This window comes from Nannospalax galili, unplaced genomic scaffold (genome assembly GCF_000622305.1).
Source record: "Nannospalax galili isolate Female #2095 unplaced genomic scaffold, S.galili_v1.0 scaffold1617, whole genome shotgun sequence".
Taxonomy (NCBI): Eukaryota; Metazoa; Chordata; class Mammalia; order Rodentia; family Spalacidae; genus Nannospalax; species Nannospalax galili.
The window spans coordinates 1,094,070-1,108,453 of record NW_008340915.1 but is presented as its reverse complement, the minus strand read 5'-3'; the positions used below and the strand labels follow the sequence as shown (position 1 = coordinate 1,108,453).

General features: G+C 39.3%; 1 protein-coding gene and 1 non-coding gene across 2 annotated transcripts in view; one reads left to right on the top strand and one right to left on the bottom strand.

Annotated features, from left to right (window-relative positions):
- Exoc4 (exocyst complex component 4) overlaps positions 1 to 14,384 on the top strand; it is an 849,021-nt gene that overhangs the window by 255,635 nt on the left and 579,002 nt on the right. The window lies entirely within an intron of this gene.
- On the bottom strand, positions 5,553 to 5,681 carry LOC115070889. Its single transcript, XR_003849992.1, has one exon. It is a non-coding gene; the product is annotated as a small nucleolar RNA SNORA61 (small nucleolar RNA).

Sequence of the window (14,384 nt, the reverse complement as noted above, 5' to 3'; positions counted from 1 at the left end):
TGCTGTATGAAGCGGATGAGGTCCATGAGGCTGGACATACTGGCAGGGGAGCCAGATCATGAGGGATCAGCCTATCCCATTTCTAAAGCACCTCAGTTTAAAATAGAATGTTCAGCTTAAGCTGCAAATGATAGTGGCAGCTTGGTTTTTTTTTATAGAGATTTCAGAATTCTGTGTGTTCACATCTGATTTCCAGTTTGTAAATGTGGTGTGAATGAAAATATGCATCAAGTTACTTTTGGCTTCCCCACAAATTTAAACTCGAAAAGCCCGTATTACAGTAATATATGATAGTATGTATGAATGCTACATGAATATTGTAATAGTCATAATATAGGATGTTCATTCCTAGAATTGTGATGACATCTACTGAATTGCAGCCAGTTCATTTGCATATTCATGCCCACTTAGCTCAAATAAGTCCCTGTTTGTTTGCACATTAATGTCTGATTTTTGCATCAGTTAACTAATTTACATATCCCTGTTCAGTTGGTTAGTGATGTTCATATGTGGAATATTGGTGCAGCTCTGTTTGTGCTTTGAATAGCTTGGGGAATGGTCTGGCTTAATGGAAGAGCTCTTATTTTTCATTATACTTTTACTTGATGGACCAGTCATTTTACCTTTCTAAGCTAGATTACTCATTTGTCATATGACATTAACAACACTTACTCAGCCCAATTCTTAGGCTTATGCAGCTGACATACTCGTGGTGACAAGATAGAGTCAACATTTATAGACCAACTCTATACTTGGCCCTCCCCTAGAACATTTCCTGCATAAGGGGGCAATGTGGATGCTATGGAAGGTGTGGCATGCAGATAGTCATAGTTCTAGCGAGTGTTACAACTATTTTTGAGCATGAAGTACAAGATACTTATGTTTCCTGGAGAAGTCACAGAAGACATTACAAAGGAAGAATCCTTGCATGAAGCTGGAAAATGAGTTGGCCAACTGCCCAAGGCAAAGGAGCTCACTGCACTAGGGAGAGAATGTAACTGAGTACACAGATGTTACATGTAACTGCCATGCAATTATATGCATTTTGTTGTGCTTGAAGCACAGTGTGAGAGGGAGATTGGACCTGGATAAAAGAGAGAGATGACCAAATCTCCAAAGAGCTGGTATAATATAACATAAAAGTTTGGGTTTTCTCTTATGGATGTTGAGGTGTCAGTTTCTGAGGATTTTATATAGGTAACAGACCTGTGTTTTAGAAAAAGTGGCCTGATGTCTGTGTAGAAAATGGAGTGCAGTGATATTGATGACAAGGAGCAAGTTGTATTGTTACTTCAGGTGAAAGCCTATAGAAGACTCTGCCAGCTTCGTAGGACAAGTGGGAAGAGATTCAAAAGCTAATTTGGAAGTAGAATCAGTTAGACATGATATTCTTTGTTGGGTTTGAGCAAGAGACACATTTTGGCTGATTACCGATCTTCCAATCTGGTGAACTGAGTAGATAATGAAGTTTTTTTGTTAAGCACTGAAATTCAAACAGGGTACATTTACATTTATTTATTCATTTTGTGTGTGTGTGTGTGTGTGTGTGTATGTGTGTGTACACGTGTATATATTTGTGCATGCACATGCCACAACTTGCATGGGAATCAAGATAACTTGCAGGAGTTGGTTGTCTTTCTCCTTTCACCACATTAGTCAGGGATTGGGGGTGGAGATTGAACTCAGGTTGCAAAACTGGGTTGTAAGGGCCCTTGCCTGCCAAGCCATCTTGCTGATCTGAGGGGAGTAGTTGTTATGTAGTGTTAGATTACTGTGAAGATAGCCAAAGTTTCTCAGTTTATTTAGATGTATCTAATCTAACCTAATGTAATTTGACTAATGTGTTATTTTCTTCTTCAAGTATTAGGCTTTTAGCAATTTATGAATACCTATAACCATTTTCAATCCCAAGCCCAAAATGTTGGAGTTATAGCTGTCACCCTACCCTCTTCCCCTTTTTATTTTATTTATTTTTCTAAATTCTTTTTTATTTTTTATGTGTATGAGTCTATTGCCTGCATACCTGTAAACATACCCATGTTGTGCAATGCCCAAGGAAGTCAGAAAAAGATAGCAGATCCCCTGGAACTGGAGTCAAATGGTTGCCAGTCACCATGTGTGTTGGGAACCGAACCCAGGTCTTCTGCAAGAGCAGCCAGTGCTTGTAACTGCTGAGACATCTTTCCAGCACCCCTCTTTATTATTACTTTTTTCATTACAACAGCATTGACATATTCAATAACAATTTCCAGAGCTAAGATGCATCTCCTTCAAAATTGGCTGTAAATTTTTAGGTTTACAGTTGAATTAATACAGTTATACAATATTGAACTCAGTTTAAACCCTATAAGACATAAAATTAAATGAGGTTTTAACCTTTAAAAAAGATCTCCATTTCATTATTAAAACACACAGTTTCATACAGAAAAATTCATTTTTAATGCAATTGACACTAAGATGTTTGCACATGCGTTTCTTTTCTCTGTATATCTGATTATTACTAATCACAGTCGGTTACTTTCTGAGCTCCTTGGCAACTGAGCATGGATAAAAAGTTATCAGGTAGATTTCAGTGGTAATGTTTTTCACATCCACCAATTAAGGAGGAAATTTTTATGCTTTGAAGAATTTTTTTTAATTAAAAAAATTTATTTATTTATTTTTATTCCTACTTCCCAGATAGCACCCTCCTATAGCCTCCCTTCCCCCACTAGAGCCCTTATATTCTGATATCCCTGCTACTGTCTGCTGTGTTGCCTATACTAATTTGGTCAGAGAGACATAAAGGACAGTTTTTGCTCCTTGCCCTCCTAGGTTGACTAGTTCAAGGGGACTATGAGCATCTCTCAAAATGTCCTATAACGGTGGTGGGTCACCTGTCCTCTTGATCAAGGAGGCTGAGGAGACCCCACCAGATGGACTTGAACCAGTGTCCTGTTGCTTGTTATGTAGCCTTTAGCTATGCATATGGACTCTTAAGAAATTTCATTGGCCCCTTTAATCTTTGGTTATACCTTCTTTTTGGGTGTTTAAGGCCATACAGTTGGACCAGATAAACCAATTTATTTTTACTCTTAAGGCCATTTGAGGATCTGTTCCTCATGGGTCACATGGCTTGGGAGGAGCCCCTGGCTCCTTTCTTTTATCAGTTCCGCCTATATGAAGATAAGTCAAAGGTTTATCTGAGAACAGATGGGCTTTGCCCAAGATTTATCTACATGACACACAATAATTAAAAATACCAGACTGGTGGAACTCACCTTCTTGGGTGTTTAAGAGACGTACTTTGAGGCCTATAATAATTTGGTCAGAGGGACATAAAGGACACTTTGCTCCTTTCCCTCCTAGGTCGACAAGTTCCAGGGGACTATGAGCATCTCTCAAAATGTCTATAATGGTGGTGGGTCACCTGTCCTCTTGATCATGGAGGCCGAGGGGACCCCCCAGATGGACTTGAACCAGTGTCCAGTCTATAAAGAGGAGGGTCAACACAAAGGAATCATTTCCTCTGTGCTTCCAAGCGAAGCCAACCATGGTCGAGCAGGAACCCCCCCTTTATTTTTTATATTGCAAATCCTAAATTATTCTTTTTAAGCTGTGGTTAATCTGTTAATTACAGTACCCATTTTAGTCTCTGAATAATATGACTTTTATTTTTATTCTTAGATCCATTCTGCATTAGTATTAAAATCCAGATACCATGCAACTTTTTTAAGTGCATTGCAGGTAAATTTCTCTGCAAACCTGTGCACATCACTTAACTAGTTTTCTCACTTATAAAAAGAAGTTAAAATTTTCCTGCAAAGTTCATTTATCTGAAAAGTTCCAGGGTCTTCGATTCTCAACCATTTGAATCTGTCCATCTGCTCCTCATGTCAAGAGTTTCAGAGCTAGCCAGAGGTTCAGAGTGTGGCTTCTGGAGTCAGGGTCACGGTGATGTTAGGCAGAGTAACCTTTTGTGTGAGCTCCATCAGGATCCAATTATTAAAAGAAAGAGAGGTTGAAATTACTATTTTTAAAGATCTATTTTTATTTATGTTTATGTGTTTATGTCTGTTTGTGTACATACCACATGTGTGCAGGTGCTTAAGAGGCCAGAAGAGGGTGTCAGATTCCCTGGAACAGAATTACAGGAAGCTGTGAGCCACTAAACATTGGTGCTAGGAACTGAACTCAAGTCTTCCGGAAGAATAGCAAGTTCTCTTAACCAATGAGCTATCTCTTCAGCCCCCTGAAATTACTTTTTAAAACAATATAAATTCTAAAAAAAAAAAAAAAAAAGATGTATGCATATTTTTCAGAGTTCTCCATAGAGCACAATGGATGGATGGATAGGTAGGTAGGTAGATAGATAGGTATATGGAAAGGGTAGGGGAGGTAGGCTTATTCAACTGTGAAGGCAGAGAAGTCCCATGATATGTCAAATCATGGGATAAAAATTTCATTCTAAGCCATAAGCCCTGAAAACAGGGTCAGTGGTGTAGATGCCAGTGTAAGGTCTCTGCCCCAGAGCTGGAGTGGCTTACGTTCTGGTTTCGTTAGGGAAGGAAGCTGGAAGCAGCTGTGTCTGTGGGTAGAGCGTGGATGTCCCAGCTCAAGCAGGAAGGATGAATTCACCTTTCCTTTGGCTTTTTGTTCTGTCCTGGCCCTCAGTGGATTGAATGGTACATTGGTGAGGGAGATTTTCCTTTCCCAGTCTAGGATTAAAATATTCTCAAAGATATACCCAGAAATAATATCTTAGCAGCTATGTATCTGAGTATTGTTTGCCCAGTCAAGTTAATACATTAAAGTTAACCACCACTGAATCAGGTAACCAAATTTGTAGCTCACCTGAAAAATAATTTTTTAGTTGTCGTGGGAGGCCAGCAATTCCCTGTTAATAGACATATTCCTCATAGCATGGTTGCTGATAGAATCAAGCCTGTCACTGAAACAAACCATTTACCACCATGAACTTTATGTAGATCCTGAGACTCTTATTGAAAACCAGTAATTCCATACCTTCTTGGTGGATTTGTTTTTGTTTTTTATTTTCTTTTTTTAAATAGGGTCTCCTTATATAGCCTGGTCTGACCAGGAACTCCCTACCAAGCTGGCCTTGAGCTCACAGAGATCAACCTGCTTCTGTCTCCTGAGTGCTGGGACTAACAGGTGTGCCCCACTACACAGTCATTTAATAATTGTAATGAAAGATGTTTTGCCACAATGATTATTGGCACCTAAATTTAGTGATTTCAATCATGCCTAAGTTGTTTACTCTGAACAACTCAGTAGATATAGTATCCTTAATGGAAATACAGAATTTAGTGTAACATCACACAAAATTGAAATTCCTTCTCACTCACATATTTCCTTTGATTTTCACGTAATTATTAAAACAAATATGTTGCCCAGAGGGAACTAGCTTATTTTAAGTAACTTGTATTTTCTATATTTAAATACTATACTATTATATAATTATTCATATTAATAATTTTATGATATACTACATTTTAAATGGCTTCTGTGTTGCTGTGTTTTGTTTAGTTTTGTTTTGTTTTTAAACACAGCCCTGTTTGAATCCAGCCCACATGCTTATACCAGGCTACAAGGCTGTGAGGCCAGCTTCAGCGTGCTCTCCCTCCTTTGCAACCACCAAGACCAATGTTGAGATCTGATGGGAAGGAGAACCTGAGGGCTGTGTTGCTGTGTTTTATGTTTTAAAAATTGTAGTTGCTGTCAGTATTTTTATAAGTAATAATTTAAATAGGAGTTGTATCTCTAATAAACTTTAGATCCCTATAAGGGAAAATCCTTTCTGTTCTCCCCACAACAGTCTTATCTCCTACTTTTCTTTATTGATATTATCACTTTTATTATAGTTCACTTTTTATTGTGGCAGATATATCCAAAGTAAAATGTGTACAGTGTACTTATCTCCAATGTTTAGCTGTTTATGTGTCTATATATAGCCAGACAGATATCTCATGCCTTTTCTGGTCAGTTCCATCCCCTGATGGTCAACACTTTTCTGATTTTTTTTCTAATGCTGTCACTTCATTTTGCCTGTTCTTTAAAACAGCGTCTGGCTGTTTTTACTTAGCAAAAGGTCTGTGAGATTTATTTTTGTTACGTGAATCAATTTGTTGTATATAATGTAGTATTCCATTCTATGACCTTAGAGAATGTATTCATTCTCATTTTAACAGATTTTATTACTTCCATTTTGAGGGTGTCAAATAAACCTGCTCTAAAGGGTTTTGTATGCATGTACTCTTTTCTCTTGGGATCACTTTAAAGGGTAGAGGTGCTGAGTCATGAGATAGGCATATGTTTGTGTTTAAAAGATACTGACATGTGGCTGGGCATGGTGGCGCACGCCGTTAATCCCAACCCTTGGGAGGCAGAGGCAGGTGGATCTCTGTGAGTTTGAGGCCAGCCTGGTCTACATAGTGAGTCCCAGGATAGCTGGGACTACAGGGAGACCCTGTCTCAAAAAAAAAAAAAAAAAGTACTAACATGTATTTTACAATTATGGAAATTTATCAGAATTTGTGCAAAAACCCCAGTTTTTCAACGTTTTCAATGCCATGTAACTTTTATCCACCTAAGATTTTGCCATTGTGGTGGATGTGCTGATTACTGTCTTGTTTTTTGCTTCTTTGTTTGTTTTTAAAGAATTGTAGCACTCTCTTGTATTACTTTTTCCCATCTCCATTCTGGCCAAAACATCTGGATATAGTTATTTACTTTTTAGACTACATACCAATTCACTGATTTACAGTATATCTTTTCATATTAAAGGATTTTGTCTGCTTAGAGGAAGTCCTGATCGTGTTTGTAGTTTTTACCCAGAATTTTTGCGTTACCCTTTTTGTTGTTGTTGCTTGCATGTTTGTGTGAGTCACGGTCTTCTTTTGTAGTCCTGCCTGCCCTGGTACTCACTTTGTGCCCCAGTTGGATGAACTTTCTTGTTAAATATCACTTGTTAATTTCTCAGCACCTTTGAGGTAGAAGCCAATGGTATTTCCTTTCACCTTTCTTTACTGCTGCTTGCTCAGTGGCTTACCATTTTGAATTATTTATTTCTTCATATATGTCCTTGATACTCTACTATTAGTAGGCAGACTCATGCCCTTGTGTATAATTCCTTCCCCTATGTTGGTGGGTCTGTAACTGTGATGAATTGTTACTGCCATGATTAGTGTGGCCAATGTGATTCAAGTGTCTAATGATGGCTATTGATAGCTTCTGGGAGAGGGAGAGCCAGTTTAAGGGTGTGATGCCAGGTAGGTTGACAAGGTTCCAAGGGAGAGTACAAATTAGACTCAGTAGGCCTTTAATAAAAAAATAGAGACATGAAGCAGTATGGGGGGGGTGTCACCCAATAGGGGTACAGTTGGAGAGGGAGTCTAAATGAATAGGACTGAGTACACTGTATGAAATTCTCAAAGAATTCATAAAATTATAAGCAAAACAAAAAAGAACCAACAAAAAGTAGACCGAGAAGGAAGTGCTAGGATAATTTTATTAGAGTTTCACAGAAAAGAAACTACAAACAAGCTGAAAATTCTGATCATCACTAGGAGGGAGATGGAGGAAAAAAAAAATCATGCCTTTATGTTAACTGTGGTGATCAGAAAAAATAATGGTGAGAAAGGCCGGTCTAGGAAACCATGCTTACGGGTGCAGAGCTGCAGAGCAGAGTTCAGAGGGCACTGGATTCCAGTCTTTTTTGTCCCAGGGCAAAGGATTACACCAGGGACATATGATTAGAAATATAGAGTAAGCTTACTAAGAAAGGAAAAGCCCCAAGAATGGAAGTTTACTAGAGTACTGAGGAATGAGCCCCCAAAGCCTCCAGACATGTGGTGTGTGGATATAGCCCTTGATAATTCCTGCCCCTCTCATTTGTATTTCTTGGATTTTTATCATGTATGGTCTGTTCCTCAAATGAAGCACTGGTTTCCTCAGCAAACTGACTAAACTAAAACTTCATGTTTTAGTTCAGTCCCTATTCTGCCACAGCACTATCAGGACAACTCTTTTAAAAAAAAATTATTATTTGGGGCTGGAGAGATGGCTCAGCAGTTGAGAACATTGGTTGTTTTTGCAGAAGACCTGGGTTTGAATCCCAGCACCCACATCAGCTAACAAAACCATCTGTAACTCCAGTTCCAAGGAATGTGATGCCCTCTTCTGGCTGGGTTTGAATCCCAGCACCCACATGGCAGCTAACAACTGTCCATAACTCCAGTTCCAGAGGATCCAACAGCCTCTTCTGTCCTCCGTGGGCATTGTATGACATGGGTGCACTTACCTACATGCAGACAATACACACACATAAAATAAAAGTAAATAATAAATATTTTTAAAAATTTTTTATTTTTACGTGTATTGTGTGTGTTGCCTGTGTGTAGGTAGGTATACCATGTTGTGCAATGCCTGCAGAGATCAGGAGAGGGTGTTGGGTTTTTGTGGAAATAGAGTCATGGACCCTTGTTAGCTTGCCAGTCCAGTTCCCAGGGAATTGAATCTGGGTCCTCTACAAGAACAGCCAGTGTTCATAACTGCTGAACCATCTCTCCAGCCCCAGAAAGCTCTTAACAAGAGATGAGAAATAGTAGCAGATGCCTCATAGGGAGTGGGTCCCATGTCAAGGACTAGGATGACCCAGGGCAACATATAGCAGGGAGATCATGGACTGCAGTCCAGCTACCACAAGTAATAAAATTCTACCATAATCAGAACAAGTTAGGAAAAGGGCTCCCAACTTTTGGTAAGAGTGTGACCCTGTGCCTTCATTCTGGTGTGAGAATTGGAGAATAGCATCCAGCTGACCCCTGACCTATAGAAATTGTGAGATTATGAATTGTATTGTTTTAAGCTGCTGTGCATGTGGTACTTTGTTACACAACAAACCAGTGACCACTGAATCTTGATCCAACATAGTCTCCCTTTGGGACTCCCAAATTGTCCCTTAGACTAATGGGTGGAAGTATATGGACTTTAAAGAAAGAAAAATATGAACCTGTTTTTTTCCTTCCCCAAATTTATCTCAACTCTCAGTCTTAAAGTTGTTCATTAGTTTTCCAATTCTCTGTGACTTTATTTGGAAACTGAGAGGGACTTTGAGAAAAGCTGGAGATAAAGATTTTTCTATTGAATACATTTTGAAAACATTGATAGCGTTTTTCAATGTACTAGGGAAACCCTGTCATTATAACCCTCTGAAGAAAGTCAGATAGATTATGGTGCTATCTCCTGGACTCCTGACATTGAGCTTGTCTCCATCCAATTTCTGATCTCCCTTGCTTGCCACCCCTCCTCCCCAATACCAGCTCTTCCTCAGTGCATTCAGTCTCATTAAATGGCACTGACAGTAGTTGTTGCGCCTGGATGGCAACCTGGAAGATAGTCTTGACTCTCCCTCCCTTGCCTCTCCCAGAATCTATCACCAGACCCTCCTGATGCTGCCTTAGAGTGGCATAGGAAGCCATCTTTTGAAATTTCTTGTTCCCTGTGGTGTCTTGTACTGTTCTTTGTTGTGATGATGAAGACTTCTGGGGATCCAGGACCTCATTCTTTCTCTCATAATTTATGTTCCTGCTCATTTGCTTGTAACATGTGCTGTGTTCTGGCTCCAGGTCAGTATAGTGTGAAACAAGTGCTTAAAGTGAATAACCTTCACCTTCAGGCAAAGGAACTCTACCCACAGCTTCCTTCTTTAAAAAAAAATTTATTATTTTTATTTTATATATTTGAGTGTATTCTCTGTGTCATGAAATGCCCACAGAGGTCAGAAGAGGGTGTAGATCCCCTGAACTGGAGTTACAGAAAGCTATTAGCCGCCATGTGGGTGCTGGGAATCAAACCCGGGACCTCTGGAAGAGCAGCCGGTGCTCTTAACTGCTGAGCCATCTCTTCAGCGCCTATAGCTGCTTTTTAATCACAGTAGAGTCAGATTTCTTTGAGTTGCTTTATCTGCTTATCTCATGTGATGTCCAGGTTTATGAATACTCATCTGCTGTTGTCCTTGAATGTTCAGCCACATCTGATCCAGTGCATTTAGATCGTGCCAGCTAAACCCAGAATTATGTTGCATTCAAATCAGTATCTAATAATCTTTGTGATGAAAGGAAGGATGATAATTGCCATGAATCCAAAAGGCCAGTGGGATACAAATGCCCAGTCATGTGAAGCTGAATACTTGGGAATCCCTCAAGGAGCATCATCTAAGGACAGTTCTCCTTTGTTGGACTACAAAAATCCTTTCTCTCATTAAAGGTAGAAATTATAGAGTATGAAGTAGCTTTACTAACCCCAGTACTCTGACTGCGTAGAATGTTGTGGCCTCTTAGAAGAATTGCACTGATGCTTGTGAACATCCTCTTTTAGCACTTTCAACAGAATCTTTTCATTTAATTTATTTTTTATTTTATTTTTGGGAATTTCATACATGAATACACTGTATTTACATCATTTCAACCCCTTTCTGTCCCCACTGCAACTACTCCTATGCCCCAGTCTTCTCAAATTCATGGTATTTTCTATAATTACTAGCCACCCTAATTCTTCCCACATCCTCCATCCCCTTCTAATGCATGCATTCGTGTGTGTGTGTGTGTGTGTGCCTCCCTCCCTCCCTCCTTACTGAGTCCAATTAGTGTTGCCCTTATGTACCTGTGCTTAGGACTGACCACTTAGGATTGAGAAACCTCTCAGGGGACTTGTCCCTGGAGAAAACTCATTCTTCCTTCTTCAGCAACCATTGCTTGCCTATGTAGCTCTTCATATAGGAATGGAACCTTGTAAATTTCCCTCATCCATATTGACATGTCAACTGACATGGTCTTGTGCAGGTCTGATGCAAGCAACAATTTTGTTGAGAGTTCATGGACGCAGCATCCCTGTTGTGTCTAGAAGCAGGCATCCTGGTCCTCTTTCTCCTACAATCTTTCTTTCCCTCTGTGATGTTCCCTGAGCCTTAGGTGTAGGGGTTGTGTTAATAGATTTCCCAGTTAGGGTTGGGCACCCCACAGTCACTTAGTCTCTGCGTTGACAGTGTGGTTCTCTGTTTGCTACAAAAAGAAGCTTCTTTGTTGAGGGGTGAGGGCTGCACTTACCTAGAGCATGTGTGCAGGTGCCCCTGTTTTAATTTTTTCAATGTTTTATTTATTATTTTTATTTTAGTATATGAGTGTATTGACTGCATGTAAGTGCACTCCTGTTGTGCAATGCCCGCAAAGGTCAGAAGAGGGATCCCCTGGAGTTATAGACAGTTGTTAGCTACCATGTGGGTTCTGGGCATCAAACCTGGGTCTTCTGCAAGATCAGCCAGTGTTCTTAACCTCTGAGCCATCTCTTCAGCCTCTGTTTTATTTTTTTTAAGATTTATTTTAATTGTATGTATGTGTATGTGCACACGATTGGTGGTGGCTGGGGAGGGAGGACGGAAGAGGGGATCCCCTAGAGTTATAGTTACACACACTTGTGAGTCACTTGACCTTAGTGCTGGGAAGCAAACTCCACTCCTGTAAGAGCAGCAAGAGCTTTTGTTCACTGAGTCACCTCCCTAGACCCCAAGAATCTTATTAGTGCTTAATTTACCATGTGTCACTCAGTGTCCATAAAAACATCTGATGTGTAGTGTCTTTTTAGTCTCTTCATCATATTTCTGTGGAGAACTTCGGTTTTTTTCAGTCTACCAAACTAGGTTAGATTCCTTTTTTGTAGCAATTATAGTTATTCAATTATTTATCTGAAATAATTTGTTTGATGTGTACTTATAAGTTCCATGTAGTCAGGGTCCAAGTCATTTGGGTTTATCCTATGTACTGAGCATTTACTGTATTAAATGCCCCCAATAAATTGCCATACTTTTCACAAAAAAGAAGTCTCACGTTACACATTAACCAAATGGCTAAACTAGGCAGAATCTTTCATCTTTTTTCTTTATATGTTAATAATATTTGGTGAGATATATGAACATATCAGATTTAATTATACTAAGCAGCAGGATAAAGGAAACTAATGTTGTTTTAGAGAAAAGGATAAAATTACAGACGTGACATTTTTTGAATACATACATAATTATTTCAGTTTCGTAATTGTTTTGTCCAGTAAGTCTTATTATCTCATTTTTATAGCTAAGAAAAACTATGGCTCATAGAGGTTAAGTATTTCCTCCAAAGTTATAATACTACAGTGACATGTAGTTCTGTTGTGGCTTTAATGTATCCAGGTTGGAAAATAGCTTGCATTTGAAATGCCTGTATGTTTTTTACTTTACTAATTTATAAGCAATAGGCTACATTTATTTAAAGTGAACAGTCTGATGAGTTTGAGGAGATGCGTACACCTGTGAAAATAATCTCTCCATCAAGGGGCAGAACATTTCCATTGCCCGAAAGTTTCCTTGTGGACTTCTATGATCTGCTTCTTCTTCTACTCCAGATCTTTAATAAATGCTGAAATGCTTTATGTCATAGTAGATCAGCATGACATTTCTAGGTAAATGAAATAGTCTAACCTATGATTTCGAGACTGGCTTCTTTCTTTCCTCACAGTGATTTTTGACTTTGACCTGCATTTGCATGCCTTTGTGCTTGCTTCCTTTTCCCTGCTGAGTAGTATTCTGAAGTATGGACATACTACATCCTGCTTATCCTGTTAGTGATTGATGTATATTGATGCTAGTTTTACCATGAATAGTAGGTTGCAAATATTTGCATTTCAAGTCTTTCTGTGGGACAAGTATTTTTAAGGTCATTAAGAATACACAGAAGTGAGATCACTAGCTGTTGTTTCAGAAATAGCCAGTTTTCTGAAGTGAGTGTATTTTATATTTCCTCCTGCAGTTTCTGCCAAAACTTGATATTTTCAGCCTTTTCAACTTCAGACATTCAAGTGGCTATTGTGGTAACAAGCCTATTCTTTTTTTTTTTCAATGTTTTTTAAATTGTATTTTTGTGATTTTCGTACAATATAATTTGATGATATTTAGATCCCCTCCTTGATCTGCACCTTCCCCCGCTGCTCTCTGACCAATTTAATGTACCCTGATTGTGTCTCCAAATGTCCTTTCAGTACGGGTTCATCCACTTGGCCCATAAAGCATCTCATCCCTGTAAGATGCTGACTTTCCTCCTCTCCACAGCCATCAATTGCCAAAAATTCCTTAAGCTGGGTTGGGATTTCTTCCCTACTTCCTCATGTCTCAGCTGGGATTTTTGTCAGTTTGAGCTTGCCTGAGACTTGTGCATGCTGTCACCATTGCTGAGAGTTCATATGAGTAACTGACCAGCTGTCTCAAAGGCTCTGTTTCCTATGGTCATCCACCCCCTCTGGCTCTTACAGTCTTTCTGCCTCCTCTTCTGTAGTGATCCTTGAGCCTTGGGGAAGTTTTGAAATATCTGTCCTTTTCAGGGACAAGCACTCTGCAGCTTCTTGTTCTCTGTTTTTAATCACCATCTGCTGAATAAGGAAACTTCTCTGGTGAGAGTTGGGAGATGCATTCATCTTATGTGTAGAGGTTGCATTGAAGATGTGTCGCTTAGGGCTAAGTGCTCACAGACACTTATTCTCTATGTTTGATCAGTTCTGTAACTTTTTGTGATAGTCTCCATCTGTAGCAAAAAGAAGCTTCTTTGATATATAACACCTTAGTGACGAATGAGGTTACAAAAGAGTAGATTTGAGCCTTCTATATCCAAATTACAATCAACCCCTGTGCTGGATACCTTTAGTGTCAACTTGACACACCTGGGTAGAGGGAGCCTCAATTGGGGTATTGCCTCCATTGGACTGGCCTGGGGCATGTCTGTGGGGTATTTTCTTGATTTTTGAGTGATATAGGAGGGCCCAGCCCACTGTGGGTGGTGCCACACCTGGGCAGGTTGTTCTGTATCCTACAAGAAAGCAGGCTGAGCATGGGCCAGGGGAGCAAGCCTGTAAGCAGTGTTCCTCCATGGACTGTGCTTCAGCTCCTGCCTCCAGGTTCCTGCCCTGAGTTCCCACCTTGGGATCCCTCAGTGATGAACTGTGCCACAGGAGATTAAGCTAAACAAACCCTTTACTCCCCAAGTTGATATTGGTCAGAGTGTTTTGCTATAGCAGTTGAAGGTAAACTAGAACAACTGCCAATCTTTTTGTCTTGTATAATTAGATCAGACTGCTATTTTTTTTTTTTGCTTTTGTATTTTTATTATTATTTTTTAAATTATTCATTTAATAACCACATACTTAGAAGAAGCATTTCATTACATCAGCATTGACATATTCAATAACAATTTTCTAAGCTAAGATGCATCTTTTTCAGAATTGGCTATAAATTTTTAGGTTTACAGTTGAATTATTACAGTTATACAATATTGTACTCAGTATAAACCCTATAAGACATA